This window comes from Panthera tigris, chromosome D3 (assembly GCF_018350195.1).
Source record: "Panthera tigris isolate Pti1 chromosome D3, P.tigris_Pti1_mat1.1, whole genome shotgun sequence".
Lineage (NCBI taxonomy): Eukaryota > Metazoa > Chordata > Mammalia > Carnivora > Felidae > Panthera > Panthera tigris.
Genome location: NC_056671.1, coordinates 82,963,815 through 82,983,820, shown reverse-complemented (window position 1 = coordinate 82,983,820; position 20,006 = coordinate 82,963,815).

Here is a 20,006-nt window from a genome sequence, read left to right as displayed (position 1 = left end):
TTGTATTGAGAGAGATAAAATCAGTATAGATTCAACAGATATTAAAATAAAAATAAGAAAATGTTCTAAACAACTTTCTGCCTATACATGTAATAACTCTGATACAAGTGAAAGATTTCCTGAAAGGCAAAACCACCAGGACTCAGTAAAGAGACAACAGGAATAGTGCTCTATCTGTTGGGGGTTTTGAGTGTATATTAGTTTTTGTATTTTTGCCCTGTGCTGGGCTTTTCAAACCACTAATATTGACACATATTTAACTATCTAAAAATTTTGTGTGTGTGCAAAATCATTTTTTAAGTTAAAAAAAAGTTATTTAATGTCTTCTCAAATCAATGAATTTCTCCTGTTTTCTTTATGTTCACATGCTGATACAGTGCATCTAGTGGTTATTCCACGGACATGCGATCTTTTTATTCATTAGGAATCCTTTGCCTCTGACTTCTAGCACGCAAAAGATAAAAAGAGCAACGTTCTCTGTTAGGTCATTTGGTCTGATGGTTCAGGTCGTGTGCCTGGTAGTTGGACAGTTTTTAATATCGGGGATCCCGTAATGATTAAAAGGCAAGGAAGCTAATTTTCCGCTGGTCATGTAGTTTCGGGCCGGCTGTCATGTCCTATTGGCCCCCATGCCATAGACATTTCCTGGCTGTTCAGTGTCCCAAGGATAGAGAGTGATCTCCTTGTCGGTTCGATTCGCTACAGAAATTTGAGAACCCAGACAGACGTGGCACGTCTACAAATTGGGGTGATGTCGTATTGCCTCCCTGGGTTAAAAGAATCCCCATGTCCTGGGCTCTACCCTGCCCTGGAGTCTGTGCTTTGATGCTGCTGCCCAAGTGATGGTCAGTTCCTGGGAGGCGGATTTCGGCATTTTTCCGCAGTTCCCTCGACAGAGTTCAAGGCTGTCGAGGCTGAAAACAGAAGCGTTGCCCAAGTGCCTTGGCCAACTGGCTAAGGAGAGCGTGCGGTGCTGAGTCTGCGGTGGAGGGAGTGAGCTACATTTAGGCAGGTTACCTCTCATCAGGAGTTGCGTCTTTTTAACAAAAGAAGTGAGAACGTCCCTCACCCTGCATTCCTAAAAAGACCTAGCACCTTATCCCAGTAACCTGTGAAATCCTCATCGTCGTTCTTGCTTTTATAGGAATGTCTGTAGACCTCTGTGCATCTACTCTATTAGGGTTTGGCTTCATTTCACCCATAATCAGTTCGTTGTCTTTTCTGCAGCTGACTCAACTTTTTTTCTTTGCTTACGTTTTGGTTACATTATAAGAATAAATAAATGCATGTGTACAGATATAGTAGCTTTGTAGAGATTGAATACGACTTAAAATTTCAAAAAAAATGTCAGGATACACTTGGGATCCCTTTTACTTGACAGCTAGTTTGAACAATATTCTGTTATACTCTTGGAATATTTTAAGCACGTTTATCTCTACATTTTAATACTCGATTTTATACTTGGTGCTTCCAGTACTGGATAGCAATCTGATTTCTGGTGCGCAGGTAACTTTTTTCCTTTTCCCTTTTTTTTTTTTAATTTCTTAAATACTTGTTTATTTTTGAGAGAGAGACAAAGTGTGAGTGGGGGAGGGGCGCAGAGAGAGGGAGACACAGAATCGGAAGCAGGCTTCAGGCTCTGAGTTGTCATTACAGAGCCCAAGCGGGGCTCCAACTGTGAGACGATGACCCAAGCTGGTCTGATGCTAAACCAACTGAGCCACCCAGGCACCCCAACTTTTTTCTGTTTCCTTATATATTTACCTACTTAACTATCCAGCATCTGTCTATATCTTTAGAATTTAACTTTATATAGAATAGAGAAAACTTTTCTTGGTTTTTGTTTTGTTTTGCTTTCTCTCCCCTCGTATTTCTCTAGCCAGTAATCATACACGATCTTTTTGTTGTTGTTGTTGTTTGTTTTTTGTTTTAGGAAATCATCCTCTTTTGGCTTTGGAAAAATCTTTCTATATGTTTATATTTTTCTATCTTCTTTTTCTTTTCTGGAATTATTAAATAGATGATAGAACTCTCTGATATTCTATATTTTCTAAATTTTTATATGGCATTTTCTAACATGTTTATATTTTTGTTTTCTGTTCTGAAAATGTTCTCAACTTTCTCTTCCAGGACTTCATCTTACATTTTGTACTTCAACAATGGTATTGTAATTATCATGAACGGTCTCATTTTATAATTGTTCCATTTTATGCCAGCTGTTTTTCTTTGTCTAAACTAATATATTTATGAATATCTCAGAAATTGTACATTAGTGAAATATTACATTCTCACAAAAAAGAATGGTGGAAATACTATTCTTTATTTTTAATTCTTTTTAAATGTTTATTTATTTATTTTTTTTTTGAAAGAGAGAGAGAGAGAGAGAGCAGGGGAGGGGCAGAGAGAGAGGGAGAGAGAACCCCAAGCAGGCTCCACACTGTCAGCGCACAGCCCAATGCAGGGCTCAATCTCCTGAACTATAAGCTCATGACCTAAGCTGAAATCCAGAGTCAGGTGCTTAACCAACTGAGCCACCCAGGTGCCCCATGAAGTACCATTCTTTAATCACAGATTAGAAAAAGTACTCAGCAGGGTCAAATTGATTTAGTCATCTAGACAAAGGCAAAAAAGTTGCAATGTGGTTAGAAACAGGCTCTGATTGGAACAAGGGAAGTATCTCATGTTCCTGTTCAAAGATCCAAAAGAAAGCAATACATAAGAGCTTGGGCCACACATGGATAGTCACCCTCAACCTATTGTTCCATTTGAACGTGGGACAGCACTCTAAATGTTAACCTTTATTCGCATCAGTCAGGTTAGTCTCTCTCCCTGTTACCTCCTTTTAAAGGTCTGTAATATACACATTACGTATAAGTGGATACTAACAATTAATTGAATAACATGATTATATCCATTATTTTCTGCAGTTTGAAATACTATCTTTCACATCGTAGAAAACACAGTGGGTTTTGATTGTATTGTTTATAGAGGGAGCTACAAAAGAATGTCAAGTAATATTGTTGACTATTTCTGTGCTGTAAATGTTGCTTCCGACACATTTTTGCAGAGATATGAACTCAGAAGCCTGTGTATGTTGCAGAAGAATGAGACTTTGTTACTATTAATAAAATATTCTTGAAAGAAAGGGCTATAAGAAGACGTGGTAGCAGTTTGATAGTTTATTATGTGTAACTGCTGAGAATCTTTCATGAGTATATTTCAAATCTCTGTAGATACATCATGATCAATAACTGCATTTCAATCTTGAAGAGTAGTCACAAAGGAAAAGTAATTGAAACATCTCTGTCAAGAAGTGCGGGTCAACCTGTAAAAATAAGCCAGGGAAATATTTGATTTCTACCCCTAACGCTTGACGGATGTGAGAGTATGGGCAGTTTCCGTATCATATGATGCTGACACTAATTGACAGAAGGGATATTCACAACCGATGTAGCAACCTGAAGGTCCAATTGACTTGTGGGACGCAGATCGCACATACCGAGAAGAAAACATACCTGTGTGATTCTTCATTATTAAAGGAGAAAGTTACATATTTTATATCTTACTGCTTACAATTTTGTAACAGTGGTTGTGGTAAGAGATGTGATATGTTCTTTATTTTTTTTTTTAATTTTTCTTTTAATGTTTACTTGAGAGAGAGACAGAGAGAGAGAGAGAGAGAGAGAGAACACGCATGCACGGGGGAGGGGCAGAGAGAGACACAGGCACAGAATGGGAAAGTGGCTCCAGGCTCCAAGCTGTCAGCACAGAGCCTGAAGCCTGGCTTGAATTCACAAACCGTGAGATCATGACCTGAGTCAAAATTGGACGGTTAACCAGCTGAGCCACCCAGGTACCCCCCTGATACGTTCTTTAATATCCAATGAGTAATACAAGAATGATGATTAAAAATTTCTCTCTCTCTCATGGAGCTACCTAAAGTCAATAGCAATGTAGAACTCACAGAAACTTTATTTTTCTAATATGGCTTGGAATTGATGTCACGAAATATAAATCACCTTATAAATTATGCCGTATATAACTATTTCATTAACTCATGTACCATTTGACCCAAGGTTTTCTATTTTTAAATATGCAGCCCTCCTTAAAACTCAACGAAACAGATTTTTTTTTCTGAGTACTGTTTATATAGGTAGTTCCTTGTTCCAACTCAAAAGTGGATATTTTTATTTCTTCATTGGTGATGGTTAATATTTTATTAGATTTTTATTAGAAAGTTTAAACTAGTGGAAAAAAACTTACAATTGACATTTAACCACATGAATATTATGGCTTTCTCTACCAAATTTGTTTTTCGTGACATCAATAAAGACCTTTCTATTATAAAAGTTTTCATTATTTTGTACTAAAGGAAACCACAAAATATTTAAAATATATACAAAGCCTTGGAAATGAGTGTAGTAGGCCTGTGTTTCCATCAGACAAATTAGTAAACATTAACGTTTTATCATGTTTATTTCAACTATTTTTTTAAATATATACATCACTTGTTGTATAGCTATAGCAATCCCCAAAACCTTTTTCTTTCTTTTTTTTTTCAACAAACCCAGAAATAATATGTGTCTTTTATTATGTATAATTATTCCTTTGCATTAGATTCTGGCAATGGAATCTTATAGCATTTTCCTTTGGGGCCCTATTTTAATTGCTTAATTTATAATGCTTCCTTAATTAATAATACATATGGATATACCTCTTCATTTCTCTTTTGTTAAATTAGATTGCTCTTTCAATTAAATAGAATCCTAAGTCTTACAATTGTGAGAATTATCTGAAGAATTTTTACAAAAAAAAAATCGCCTTTCCATTACAAATGTTCAAACTGTCTTCTTGAGTAAGTACCATTGTCCTATGTCAAACTTAATAGATTTTTCTCATTGCTCCCTGGTGAATGTTTGGATGAGATGACTCTTCTTCCAGCTGTTAATCCAACTCTGATGAAAACTCAAACCAAATTGACAACCTAATAGAAACAGAGAGAGATGGTGAAACTCTAGTGATTTCCTCCTCGGAAAAAGTGACTGATAAAAACATATAGGCTTCCTTTGGAGTTAAAGGAGAAATGATTTGGTGTTTTATTTCCCAGGGGTCAGTATGTTATGGGCCATTTTTTTCCCCCCTTTGAGAAACTACATTCTATTTATGAATAATATCTTTTGAAACCCTAGCATTCATTTGATATAAGAAATAAAGGCAGCACATTTACAGAGAGGTTATGAATGTGTCACAGAAATCTGCTGGCCTATATTCTGTCCCTTTAAAATTGTCTCTAGTTGAATGAACATCACTCATCCAAGTCAGAACTTTATCCCACACTACAAATGTGCTTAAGAGCTTATTACCAAGCATAATTCCCAATTCCCAGCTATATTCTGAGCAGTAGAAAAGGCAGAGTCTAGTCATACTTAGTAGCTTCATTTCCCTCAAACTTTTGGAATATTAAACACTGATGATTGTTTTTCTTTCTCCCCAGTGATACACAATACATCCTTGCCTACTTGATAGCTCATGTGTTGCTAGTAAGCCTGAAAAAATGATTTTCTTCAAGCTATCAACACCAGAATATTTCGAGGCTACAGTAACATCCTGTAGCTAATGTTATTGTCTATAATTTAACGTTCCTTTCAAAGAAGTTTTAACAATCGGTGTTAACCTGAAAAATGAATTTCAAAAATCAGTGTACATTTTTTTCCAATATAAGATGCCTTTAGTCTGATAGTTCGGGCTTGCATGTTCTTAATCAGCCTACCCTATAGTGTTTTCTGTCATATAAAGTTACATATACTTCTTGAGAAATGAAAGGTTGTGACAGAAAATATCAGATCAGGAAAGGGATTAAAAATAAAGCTAATCATTTTTAAATGAACATGTGAGCCTCAATCCCTAACTGATGTATTAATTATTTATTATTATTATAATTATTCATTCCTAATTATTTATTGATCTGTTAAACAATAGGTGTATTTAAGAAATGCATTTCAGGCTTCTGCTATCTAGATTGAACTGACCAAACCTCAGCTCCTGTAGGAAAGATCTACCAGTGGGTAGAATAAAATACAATGTTAATTCAATAGCAGGGAAGGGAGACCCAACAGAGCAAAAGGGAGGGGAGAACGTAGTGGGGCCGGTGTGGAGACGACAACCTCACCGTTGAGTCAAAGAAAGGTTTTCACAGAGCCACGTGTTTTACAAGTCAGTTCCAGACCAACGTCCTGGGCCACTGTGCTTTCCTGCCATTTTGAGCGTGGAACACATTGTATCTTCTCCGCGTTGTATCATGGCTGCGTATGGCTTCCTACCACATTAATATCTGTCTTAGTTTCTGCTGACAACCCAAGCTTATGTAAAGAATAATCAGATGAGCAACTGTCCAAGGCATCGGTTATTAAGGCGTACCAAACAATCCCTGGACAAAACCGAAATCGTCATCGCAGCCAACTCCCCTAACCTGTATGTCACTCTCCACGCTAGTGGAATGTATACTGGTTCTGTCCCTGTGGGGTCTTTGAGCAACCAATACCACTACTGTTTTGTATTTTGCAGCACACCAAATTAAAGCGGGTGATTATAGACAGGGCCACCAAAATCTACATCTATCGGTCACTTGTATGTAGCAGGGGACTTCCAAGAGGAAGAGCTCTCCTTGCTGTATCCACTGCAAGAATGACCGTTCTCAACAACTGGACTGTGGGCATTTCAGAAAATGGTGACGTCACTCTAAGGGACACACAGCTATTGTGAAGGCCTCTAGACAACTTCAGTCCCATCAGTTAGAATTCACTCACCTTGGAAAGACAAGGAGGCTTCGGACAGGCAAGTGATGGGGATATAGTAGGGAGCAGACTACGGTCCTGACTCTCTGTCATCATGTGAAGAACATGGTCGGGGTGTCATATCGGGCTCCCTTTACCAGATGACGTCTCTGTAGGCTCACTTCTTCATCAACACTGTTGTTCAGAAGAATGAGTCTCTTCTTCAAATCTGAAATTCCTTGCATGAAAAAGCAGGGTTCTGAGGAGATCAGGTATTCTTGTTCAGTATCTCAGGGCTCAAAAGATGAGTTAATTCTTGAGGGAAACAGCACCGAATACATATCTGAACAAATTCAGATGCTTTGATTCAGTAGGCCACAATACTTAAAAACAAGGGTTATTGAAGTATTTTGGATAGTATCTATGTCTCTAGAAAAGGAACAGTTCAGCAGGCCAAGTTCAGCATCTAAGGGTTGTCCAGCTCTGAAAAAAGCAAGATGCTTGATAGTTCTTAAGATCTATTTGTGATATGTAAAGATGTAATAAAAGCCCTCCATTGAAAAAAAAAAAAGAAAAAGTAATAATTGTTACAAGGCTGTTTGTTAAAATAAGTTACTAATTAATTATTTAATTTAAAGCATGCATGTTCCTGTCCCTTCATTTACTCAACAAGTATTATTGAACACTTAATATTCTAGACACTGTTCAACAATCTGGAAATGTCAGAAAACAAGATATAGCACATGAAACTAATTGAAAACAAACATATGAGGAGCCTATTAAATATTTGAGAACTTATTAAGTATTTATACTATCTTGGAGACATGCTCTGTCAGAAATAAAAGCAGTTTCTCTGAGACAGAGTCTCCTGGTAGGTGTGATAGAAAGCTTACAGAAATAAACTCCACCCTGGACCCTTGAATACGTCTCTTCAAAACACCAGGGAGGAGGGACTGGGGCCTAAGTTTGAGAACATCTCCCAGCAAGGGTACCCTTTACCAAAATAGTAATTAATACCCATAGAAGAGTATGAGCTAAAGAGAAGAAATGAGAGTATTTCTAGAAAAATGAGAAAAATGAGAACTAGAAAAATGAGAGCATAACTACTATGAAAAAATAACAAATTCAAACAAATAATCTACATCACAAAAGAATTTGATGACCAAAACTTGGATCAAATGTGCCAAGTTATTTTTTTTAAATGTTTATTCATTTTTTGAGAGACAGAGAGAGAGACAAAGCACAGGCTGGGGAGAGGCAGATAGAGAGGGAGACACAGAATCGGAAGCAGACTCCAGGCTCTGAGCTGTCAGCACAGAGCCCGATGCGGGGCTCGAACTCACAGACTGCGAGATCAGGACCTGAACCAAAGTCAGACGCTCAACCAACTGAGCCACCCAGGTGCCCCAAATGTGTCAAGTTAAATATGTAAATACTCCAATGAGATGAGACAAAATATTTGCTATTTATGGAAAAACTATATAGAAACACCTAGTTTGAAAATATAGACTGATACGCAAGATTCAACAGATGATAAAAGGTATGTATACAGAGAAGTAATAAAGAACTGAAAAACTGCACCAAAGCAACAGAAAGCAGAAAAGTAACAGAAAATAAGTAGAGACAATGTTGAAGTTAGAGGGAAAATTAAAACCTCAACATCTGTATAATAACAGTAAAAAAATAGGTTTAGCATTTAGGTAAATATACTAACAGCATATAAAAAAAAATAAAAGAAGGAGTTGCCTGGGTGGCTTAACAGTTAAGTGTTTGACTCTTGATCCCAGGTCAGTGGGATTGAGCCTGTGGGATTGAGCCCCACATCAGGCTCCATGCTGATGGTGTGGAGCCTGCTTGGGATTCTCTCTCTGTCCCTCCTGCACACGCTCTCTCTCTGAATAAATAAATAAACTTAAAAAATATATTGTAAAAAATTAAAAGAAGACACTTTTCCAGGGGGTAAGATCTTTTATATGACTTATAAAATTGACTGAATGCAAAGCATCATGGCAGTCATGACTTCTCAACCTTGTGGATAATTAATGTGCATTTAAGTATAAATCAAATATTTTATTCCTTGATAGATGTTCTGTTTCAGAGTCCAAGAAATTAAATTACAGTAGCAGGCACAGCACATACATGTTCTGCATATTATTTGTATATGATATTTGTGCCACCAGGACCATATTCAGCTGCATTTACAGTCCATTTTATCTAAATAAGTTGATCAAATGTTAGAGGGGAAAATGCATCTTCATTTTAGGAAATGATTTGTCTTTCAAATGGGTGCCAATTTGCTTTGAATGAGGAGAGCACACTGACAGACGTATGGGTAACAGTTTTCCATTAGGCCACATTCAGAAAGGAAAAAAGGCTGATATTGATGGAATCCTCGGAAGGATGTTCTATTTCATGCCAATTCGATGCCCACCAGAATTTCCTGGTGCGGAATTTCAAGATGATGGTTGGTATAGAGTGTGAAGTACAAACAGAGCCATTTGCTTGTTTGTTTGCTTTTGTTTTAAAGAATCATGCGCAATTGGTCCAGTGTTGATTTATTTCTTTCAAAATTGTTTTGCAGTTTTTAACATACAGGCTGCGAACACACATACTCACACACGGTTTAGATTTATGTCTAACTAATTGACGTTTTTGATGTCATCGTGTGGGTTTTTTTTGTAGCTTCAAGTTTTTGTTTAAATTCCAGTTGGGGCACCTGGGTGGCTCAGTGGGTTGAGCGTCTGACTTCCCCCCACAGTTGTGGGATCGAGTCCCACATCAGGCTCTGCTCTGACAGCATCCAGCCTGCTTGGGATTCTCTCTCTCTCCTTCTCTCTTACCCTCCCCTGTCCCCACTTTCTCTTTCTTTCTCAAAATAAATAAACTAAAAAAAAAAAAGCTCCAGTTAGTTAACAGACAGTGTAATATTAGTTTCAGGAGTAGAATTTAGTGATTCATCATTTCCATACAATACTCAGCGTTTAAATGGTCTTTTTTGAAAAAAAAAAAAAAACAACTTTGAATTTATGATTTCCTGTTACTAGTTTATAGAAACACAATAGGTGTCACTTATTGACATTATATTCTGTAAAAATGCTCATTTTATTTATTAGATTCAGTAACATTTTAAGAAATTACCTGAGATTTTCTATGCAGAAAATCAGAGGGTCTGTGAATAGGAGAAATTTTCCTTTTTCCTTTTCAATCTTCACACAATGTTTTCTTTCCCTGTTGTTATGATGAGTTTTCTAAGGGATGTGTGTCCATGTCTAGTGTCTGGGTAATATTGGCATCATAAATTTACCTCAGGAATGTTCTCTTCTGGTTTTGAAGATGTTGTTAACAAAGGGTATTATTTTTTGCTGAATGTTTGAGAGAATTCACTTAAGAAGTTCTTCCAACGTGGGATTTTCTTTTTAGATATCTAGACATTTTCCTCCTTGCATGTGTGTTAGAATCTACCATTATGATTTAATAGAGCCTCTCAAACTTTCTCTTAATTAATGGTACACAATATGTATATTCCATAATTTTATTTACAATCTGTGTATGTAATTTTATTGAAAGTGTGATTCTTGCGAGCAGGATATACCCAACCTATTTTCTTTTGTAATTTAATATGAATACATCACTTACACTCGATGCAATTTTTAAATTGTTTGAATTAAAATCCATCTTGACAGTTGTATGCAGTTTATTCCACCTTTTTTTCTTTTTTCCCCTTTTTAATGGATTTTTCTTTATTATCTCTACATTCCCATCATCTAGGATTTACAATACAGTTATGTAACTTATCAAAACATAGATTGAAATGAATATTACACATCTTCAAATGGAGTGTGTGTCTTACAACAGGATATTCCCAAGTTTTCCTTGCCATCTTTGTGTTCCTGTTGTTACACATTTTATTTTTCACACGTTTCAAACAATGCATTGCTACTTTTTCTTGGTTTAGATATGCACTTTTCATTTAGAGAGACGAAAAATATATATATTTTTTAATGTTTATTTATTTCTGAGACAGAGAGAGACAGAGCATGAACGGAGGAGGGTCAGAGAGAGGGGCAGACACAGAATCCGAAGCAGGTTCCAGGCACTGAGCTGTCAGCACAGAGCCCGATGCGGGGCTCGAACTCCCAAACCGTGAGATCATGACCTGAGCCGAAGTCGGTCGCTCAACCGACTGAGCCACCCAGGCGCCCCGACAAATATAGTTTATATCTACCTTTATTTGAAACATTTCTATTGGTCATCATTTCTTTTTAGAGATGCACATGTCTGTTCAGTGTTTTCTTCCTTCAGCCTAATTACTTTTGAACATTTTTGTAGAGCAGCTCTCTTGGTAATAAACTCTCAGCTTTAGTTTGTCTGAAAAGCCAACTTCTACATTTTTAGTAAAACATACCTTCACCATATATAGAATTCTGTGTTGACAGTGATTTTACTGTTAGCTGAGCATTTTTGGAGATGTCAATCCATTGTCTTATGACTTAAACATTATTCCTTTTAATTAATATACATTTTATTCTCAAGCTGCCTTCATGGTGTTTTTGTAAACTGTAATAGGTAATAATGTGAATATGTTGTGTGTGTGTGTGTGTGTGTGTGTGTGTGTGTGTGTGTGTTGATACTTATGTTCTTTAATTCACTTAGTTTCCTGGATCTATGGTGTGGTTTCCTTCATTATTTTTGGAAATGTCTCAACCCTATGTTCTCTGGGTATTTTTTCTACTACATTCTCTCTTGCGTCTAGGATTTCACTTATGAATACGTTAAATTGTTCAAAATTTTTCCACAGTTCTTAGAGACTCTGATTTTATCTGTTTCCATTTTTTTAAACTTTTTATTTTGTGTCGCAATGTTTGGTTGTAGGTAATTTCCGTCTACCTATTTTCACTCATTTTTTTCTTTCTGCTGGGTCAAGTTGACTGATCAGCCCATCAAAGGCGCATTCCGTCTCTGCGACCCTACCTCCCTCTTTTCCATTTGATTCTTCTTAAGAGTTTCCATTTTTCTGTGAAATCCCCCGACTGCTTTTGCAAGCGGGACACCTTTTCTACTAGAAACCTTAACACATTAATCATAGTTATTTTAAGTTTCATGTCTGTTCCGACACACAGATCATATCTGAGTGTGGGATTTGTACTTTGGATTCATAACTGAAAACGCGTTTGCATATCGTGCTAGTGTGTTAATGGGCAGAGTTGAATTAATTTATCCAAGAGTTGAATCACATGTGAAGCATTGTTGTTTCAATATAGCACATGCTTCCAATTCCTTCACTGTTACCTTGTCCTTAGGGTGGTGGCTGGTTTGCTGAATTTTTCTTAATGACTCTTCCCTGCTTTAGGAAGAGTATACACTTGTACACCTGTATCTCAAAATGCGTCTCTCTCTATGCAGTTGTTTCTTTCTGAGCAGTAGATTGTTGGTACCTGTTACTCCTGTTTTGCTAGCCTGCTTCTGGGGAAGGACATTTGTCTGTTTTCTTCTTTCCTAGGCAGCCACTGTGTTTCTGCCTCTCAGCACTGGTCTCAGTGATCTACCTCCTTCCCAAGGGAAAGCGAAACTGTACAAGAGAGTTTTCTCTCCTGTCCCCTTTTCCAAGCTGCAGTACGCCTCCATATGTGCCCTGCAGGCAGTAAAGCTTGCTGGCCATCCCCCGATGGCTTAAGATTTCTTTTCCCTTCTTCCAGATCAACACCAAATACAATGCCTTCTCCTGTCTTTAGTACCCTCCCTAATAGTGTGTGTGACTCCCAGAGGTTCTATGCTTTCACTGTGACTCACACTCAGCATTTGCTGCTTTGTGAGCAGATTTCACTGTTTCATTATTCACTCTGTTCCTGCTCTATGTTTATCGAGAACTTACTCCACACCAAGCAGGAGGCTAGGCTCAGAGGACTCAACCGTATGTAACGTGGATGCGTCCCATTATAGTACCAGTTGTTTCCAATTCTGTCTGCATATTAGAGTTTTCAGGTCTCCAGGTGTCTCCAAGTAGCATCCGAGATAAATTAAACCGGATTCCCTGGAGACGGGATCCTCGTAATTGTATTTTGTAAAGTTCCCCAGGTGATTCTGTTATAGACCCAAGGCTAACCATTAGACACTCTGCGATCCTACCTCCTGCAACCTCTGTTTCTCTTCAGCATTGCACCGAGGGATCTTATCAAACTATAGCTTCGTATGTGGTAGGACAGCTGTCTCCCAGGGAGCAAAAGGCAGTTGCTGAATTGAAAATGGAAGGCACACTTTTACAAATTATTATTTCTTTTCCTCTAACTGCGGTTCTGTGATATTTACCTGGTGGGTCAATCTTGGTGATCTGTTTTCTATTTGTTTCAAGTTGGGGAAAACTCTGCCTCGTGTGTTGAATCAATGGTGTGATATTTATGAGATGAAGCATGATAAACAAATTTCAGACATGATCCCTGATTTCCCAAGGTGGGCTTTAGGCATTTCCAACGAGGTGGATTTTAAAATGTATTGCATCTAGTTATTTGGAGACAGAAAGGTAAAAGTTGCAATCAAAAGACTCCCAGTACTATAAATCCTGTTTTTGAGCAGCCGAATTATTTCCCTGGAGGACTTTGACATAACACAGGTTTCAAAGACAAAGGAAAGCACAGGACTGTTATTACTTGTAAAGACATTGGCCTAAAAGTTCAAGGTAAGATTTTAGTGAGATATAAGACAACTCTTTTTTACTGTCCTGTTGAACCAAATTGACCAAAAATAACAACATTTGGAGTATATTGCTTTGTCTGCCTTTATGTCTCTGGCTTTACCACTCCAAAACGCTGCAGCCCAGGCCTGAGAAAAAACAGCAAAGGAACCGAGAGCAAGAGACCTTGTTGGCCCAACATAGACTCATCATGTATGATCGTTGGCCTTCCTTTCTCTGCTTTACTACTTTTTATCGTTCAAAAGACAAAGGCATTAACACATTCTACGTTTAGTACATTTTAGAAAACTGGACTTTCTACCTGTTCAGATTTACACATGTAGACAGGGCACAAAGAATCAGAAAATTCCAATTATTGAGGCAAGAATAAAGGGAATTTTGATAGCAAAATTTCAAAGAGAAGCCCAAGTATGAACCCAAGTATAGCTGGATGAGCCCTTCTCCCATCTGACTGAATCTCATCCAATTTTGAGGGAATGATCCTGCCTACAGAGCAAATCTCAGGATAAGATTAAATAACTTTACTGTCTGCAGGATACCAGGTATATAAGCAGTCACAAAAATATGAAACTGATTTTGAACCCCTGCCCTATCCCTTTCCCTATATCCTCTATTAAGTTAGCTTTAGAAAGGGAAGGTGATGAAGGTCCCCAAGTGCGACTCATTTACTGAGTTAAAAAGATGCAAGATGAACTCCTGTGAATTATTTTTATCAATATTATGGGAGCAAAATAATCTGACCAATCTTCCCACTTCAGGATCAAGAAAAGTGTCAAAAATATCTTTTTGAAGATAAATATTTTGATTCATTGTTGCGTTGGCCAAAAAAAAAAATCTCAGAGATCAAAACTAGTGAATGTAGAACTCTTATCAGTTAAGGAAGGGCTACTAAAAATACCTAAGCTTATGTGGAGACATACCTCAATAGCCCTTTTTGAAATAAATACATAATTGTTGAAATTAAAAGTTAACTGGATTATTTAATAACATACACAAACATAATTAAAAATTGGTAAATTGAAAGTAAAGCTCAAGAAGGCAGAGAGAAAAAGCCACAGTAGATATGAATAAAAAAGGAAAGAAATAGTAGCTCAAATAAGAAAGCTTTTATCTTCTTTGAATTCCAGATGAGAAAAGACAGAATGTAAGAAGCAATGTTTTAAGGGATAATGAATGAGAATATTCAAAATTAGTTTTTAAAAACTCATTGCTACCTATACTAAAGCTCAACAAATCACTAGTAAGCCGTGATAAAAGCAAACACTCCTGTCCCCACCACCACAAACAGAAACACCTAGAAAGATCAGTGTCACCTTGATTACAGAATTCTATGAGAAGATGTTAGCAGCAGCTAGCAATTTTGGAGAGATGATTTTAAAAAACAGTATGTGAACTAACAGCAGACTTTTACCCAGGAGTAACGGAAGCCAGAAAAGAGGGAGAAAGTGGTGCCTGGGTGGCTCAGTCAGTGAAGCATCCAATTCTTGATCTCACCTCGGACCTTGAACTCAGGGTCCTGAGCTCAAGCCCCAAGTTGGGCTCTGCACTGGGTGTGAAGCCTACTAAATAAATAAATAAATAAATAAATAAATAAATAAATAAAAAATAATAAAACCTCCCAGAAGAAAATGGGAGAGAAACTTTGTTCAATGTGCTACTTAAAAAAAATATGCCAGCTTGGGGTGTCTGGGTGGCTCAGTTGGTTGAACGTCCATCTTTGGCTCAGGTCATGATCTCACAGTCTGTGGTTTCAAGTCCCATGATGGGCTCTGTGCTGACAGCTCAGAGCCTGGAGCCTGCTTCAACTTCTGTGTGTCCCTCTCTTTCTGCCCCTCTCCCACTTGCCCTCTGTGTGTGTCTCTCTCTATCAAAAATAAGTAAACGTTTAAAAAAATTTTTTTTAAATGTCAGACTAACATTACTATAATTACCCTTGCTCTCTTTGTGTTTTCACTTACTAGAATACATTTTTCCATTCCTTCCCTTTGAGCCTATCTATGAGTGCCCTTACAGTTGCAGTGAGTCTCTTGTAGGTGGCAGATAGCTGGATTTCATTTTTATTTATTTATCTATCTATCTATTTATTTATATCCATTCAGTCATATTTATTTATATCCATGCCTTGATTGACTGGATAATTTAACCCATTTACATTTAAAGTAATTATTGATAAGTAAGGACTTACTAATGCCATCTTATTAATTGTTTCCTGGCTGTTTTATAGTTCCTTTGTTCCTTTTTTGCTGTCTTCCTTTGTGAACTGATACTTTTACATAGTGATATACTTTGATTTCTCTTTCTCTTTTGTGTATCACCTGTAAGTTCATGTCCCTGAAATATGCTAAGTGGGAGAACTTTAAGCATTCTCACCACATACACAAAAAACATGGTAGCTATTTGTGATGATGGATGTGTTAACTAACCTGACTGTGGTAATTATTTCACACAGAATATGTATGTCAAAACATCATGCTGTATACTTTAAATGTATACAATTATATTTGTCAAAAATATCTCCATAAGTTAAAATGTATATCTATCTATCTATCTATCTATCTATCTATCTCTATATATATCCCCCAATATTTTTTTTAATACATCAGCCTGGAACATATAGACAGTGAAATTATTTTCCAAAGAAAAAAGAAAAAGAAAGATTTTTCAGATTAACAAAAGTTGAGCTAAACTTTACCAGCCTTGGATAATTACTAAGAGCATGCTCCTAGGTAAGCCTGACCCTCTGGGACCTTCAGAAGGGTGTGCATTGTCTACTGTTGAAAACATCTGGGGAAACAAACAGAAACTACTTTTGCTCTGAGAGGCTAATTGTGAGAGTTGAAAAATGCTGACGAGAGTAGTGATTGTGCCTACACTAAGAACAGCCTATAAATGCATGCTACTTTCATCAGACTTATCCAGATAAAGAGCTTAGATACCAATCCTCCCCAATTCCCCCAAACCCAGTTGCACCTGCTTCAGCTGCATGAGGCGGCTATAGCAGAAAGAAATGGATTTTTGAACGAGGTGTGACTGAAATAGTGATCCTGAATTACCAGTTAACCATTGCATTTCACTGAACACGGCAAAATCCACGTTGATCAATTTGTGCATCCTATAGAAGTCAGGCAACTTTCTAAAGATATTTTAGCTATGGAGTTTAAGTATTACATTTACAATTCTGTGACTTTTAAGTTTTACAGCTGTTATTATTTTGTAAACATCAATGCTATCAGAAAAGGGCAAGCATGAGCTTTAGTGATATGATCAACGGGGAAGTCTAAGGTACGGGATCGAAGGAAAGCAGACGTGGCCTTTACGTATCAACGTTGCAGTTACCAAAGTTAGAATTTGATTCAAACTCCACTCGGGACTTGGTAGTCATGATCAACATGTACCACAATGCTTTGCACGTTGTGTTGTGGGCAATCAGTAAACATGGAGGGAACAGATGAATTTCACAGCTGTAGGGATAGATAGGCAGTAAGTCATTTGACAAAATGTATAGAAATGTTAATTGATAAAAGGCATCAACCAAAGTTGAGACACACAGAATAACATCTAGACATTTGTATTTAGCTCTGAAGTGCTATTTTGTATAAGTCTTCTCTCCCCAAAAGGTAAGAGTGGGAGAAGAGAGTGAACATTTTAGGTTGGTTGTGGGCGTGTTCACAATTGGTTTGCTAAAATAAGGACTGAACTCTTATTTTAGCTTTGGTGTATTGTAACAGAATCGACTGATTTTATGTTATAAATGAAGAGCATGTTACACAAGTACATGATGAGTATTCTACCTTTACAATGGAACATGATTTTATTTAATAATGATTCAGTACACTACTCATAATCCCTATGAGTACGTGCTACATTGAGTATCCAAACATTCTTGTCACACTTCTAAATTATTACTCAAGATTATATAGCAAAACAGTATAACTTTGGTGATTACACTTCTAAATAGTAGTATTGCCCTCCATAGAAAACTTTAGTAAGCCAATTAGGAAATCACGCAATGAAAAAAAATATATTCGTTAGATATTTTTGTAATTCCAGGAGTTATTTCCCCAAAAACACTCTCTTTCTATGATAACCCAAATGTTGACATCACTTGTTTTGCAGAAGGGAATAACAAGCTTTTCTGTGTGTGTTTTTAGGCAAATCCATTAGCCCTTTTATAGGATCATTCTAGTTGTCTCTATGCAAAATATAGTGAGGAAAACCACTTGCTTAAATTAAGGATAACAATTTTATGCACTTTTGCTTTACTCTGAACATACAGCCTTCAAGAAAGCAGTGGTCTTTGGCTAAAACAAACAAAACACTAAAGAAAATATCCACGGTGGCAGCAGACTGTGTTTCTTGATAGACATGTAATTCATGACGCTGCAAAATAGGATAATACAGCCCATGGAAGTTGGTTAATCCTCTCAAGGACAGAGTTCTATCATCAAAAGAAGGTCAGGAGAGAGGAGGAGGGAGATGTTCTCTTGTTTGGTCCCTGGTTCACCCATAGGAAGAAGTCTGTATTGTTTATGCAGCAACAGACGCCTAATCATCTTTAGTGACATCAAGTACAATTTCAAATAAAAATCACCACTCTTATTATTTCTGTAAACTACACTATGTCTATTACCTCGAGAATTAAGTCTCTTTCCTATCTCAGGCCCCTTAATGTTTGTTTTGTTTCTTCATTCCCAGGGATGTAGCTAAAGCTTTCGAACACATTTTTGGTTGCGATGCTGTTGACCTCGCATATTGCGTCTGTAATTTCCACTCAATAATAGAATGTTTGCTTCTGTTACTTTCCAAAATTGTCCGACTGCTGAGCTGGATTCACATCATTAGTTCATCAAACCGCTACGTAGAATAAATAGCAGTGCTTTAGTTTCAATTGCAACCTAATTTTACAATTTTATTCCAAACCAGCTTGTTCTAGTTGTATCTTGATTGCTTTGTGAAATGTTGTGTTCATGCTCCATTAGACAAATGCCAACACTGTAATTCGTCTAACAGAGACCTGGAGGTGGGGAATGACACCAAAAGGTGCTTCCCGGAAGCATCCTATTCAGATGGGTCTTGCTAATTGCCACGGAGGGGTTTTCTGCTGATCCCTTTGATAGTTTTTATACTGAGAGTTATTAAAATAAAAATGTTTTGCTCCTGAATAGCATGTAAGGGTTCCTTTTCCTACCAAACACCACCGATGGTCAAGGAGGAACATAAAGATAAGAATACATACGGATCCTTTTTTTTTTCCTGAATATATTCTAGACCAAGGGAAATAACAATGTAAATTTAGTAGAACAGAAAATATATTTAAGGAGTGTTAATTTCATCTTTTAGAAATCTCCAGTTTCTTTCAGTTGATTCATGAATGCTGACTATTTTAGCGACATAGTGCATTCACTAATATTTTGAATTTTTTTAATGGGTGGCTGACACTCATGACCAGTCTAAGTATATGGATTCTGCTTGCCTCTCGCTTTAACTCTGTCTTACAGGATATTATGTCATTTTTCCTTCATGTTTTACTATATTGGAATACCTCTTGCCAAAGTTCTGTTTTGTGAAGTAGCTAATCATTACCCAGGTTTGTGATTGATTTAATGTTTCATATTCACCTGGTCTTTGCCCTTTTATCCAAGCTGACCATATGCCTCTTAAAATTATATATAGTAGAAAAAGCAAAAACTAAATAATATAAAGACAGAATAGCTTAAAAATTCCCTATGACACGAAAATAACGTACAGTACGAGTTCAAATACAGAGCTCTTACTTTCGATGTGCTTTAAGTGGAGGTTGGCATGATGAGTTAGAGTGTGACTGTAGACATGGAAGAAGAGTATTCTAAGAGAAAACGATAGTATGAGCAAAGGTCCTGAGGCACAAAAACTTAAAGATAGTTAACTAAATAACTATCAGCAATTTGAATGATGCAGACATGATTCTGCATATGGAAGAAAGAGTGTTTAAGAAATGTTTATCAGTTGTGTCAAGTATTTTATTGATCAAGGAGGGGAAAGACTGGGAATGATTGATGATGTACATTTCAGCTATAGTACAGAGAATACTTTGTGATTGAGGCCAAAGACAAAAAAAATACCTTTACGTTTTTCCTTTATGTGCAGTCTGTCTTAATACATACCCAGGATATTTGTTCTACTATTTTCCCTTTTATGTAGAACCAGTAAATACGATTTTGAGTAGAAATGGTATGCAAGATTTAAACACAGTCATAGAGGGCAGAAATAGACAAGAGTTCTTTGAAACAGTTGCACTTGTGATTTTCAAATGTGTTGCTCAACTCACCCCCCAAAATAAATAAAATAAAATAATAAAGTAAACGTACAGGTAAAATAAAATGTGTTTCTCCCATATCTAAGATATATTGCTTTCATTTTTCAAACAGTCATTTACCTGGTAGTTTTAGTAGAGGACTGGAAATGGTCTCTGAAGAAAAGCGCTGCTAAATGAGCTTACACCAAAGTACCACTGGCTGCCTCCGCATTTTTCTCCTGGAGGTGAGTTTACTCCCATTCAAAGAAAC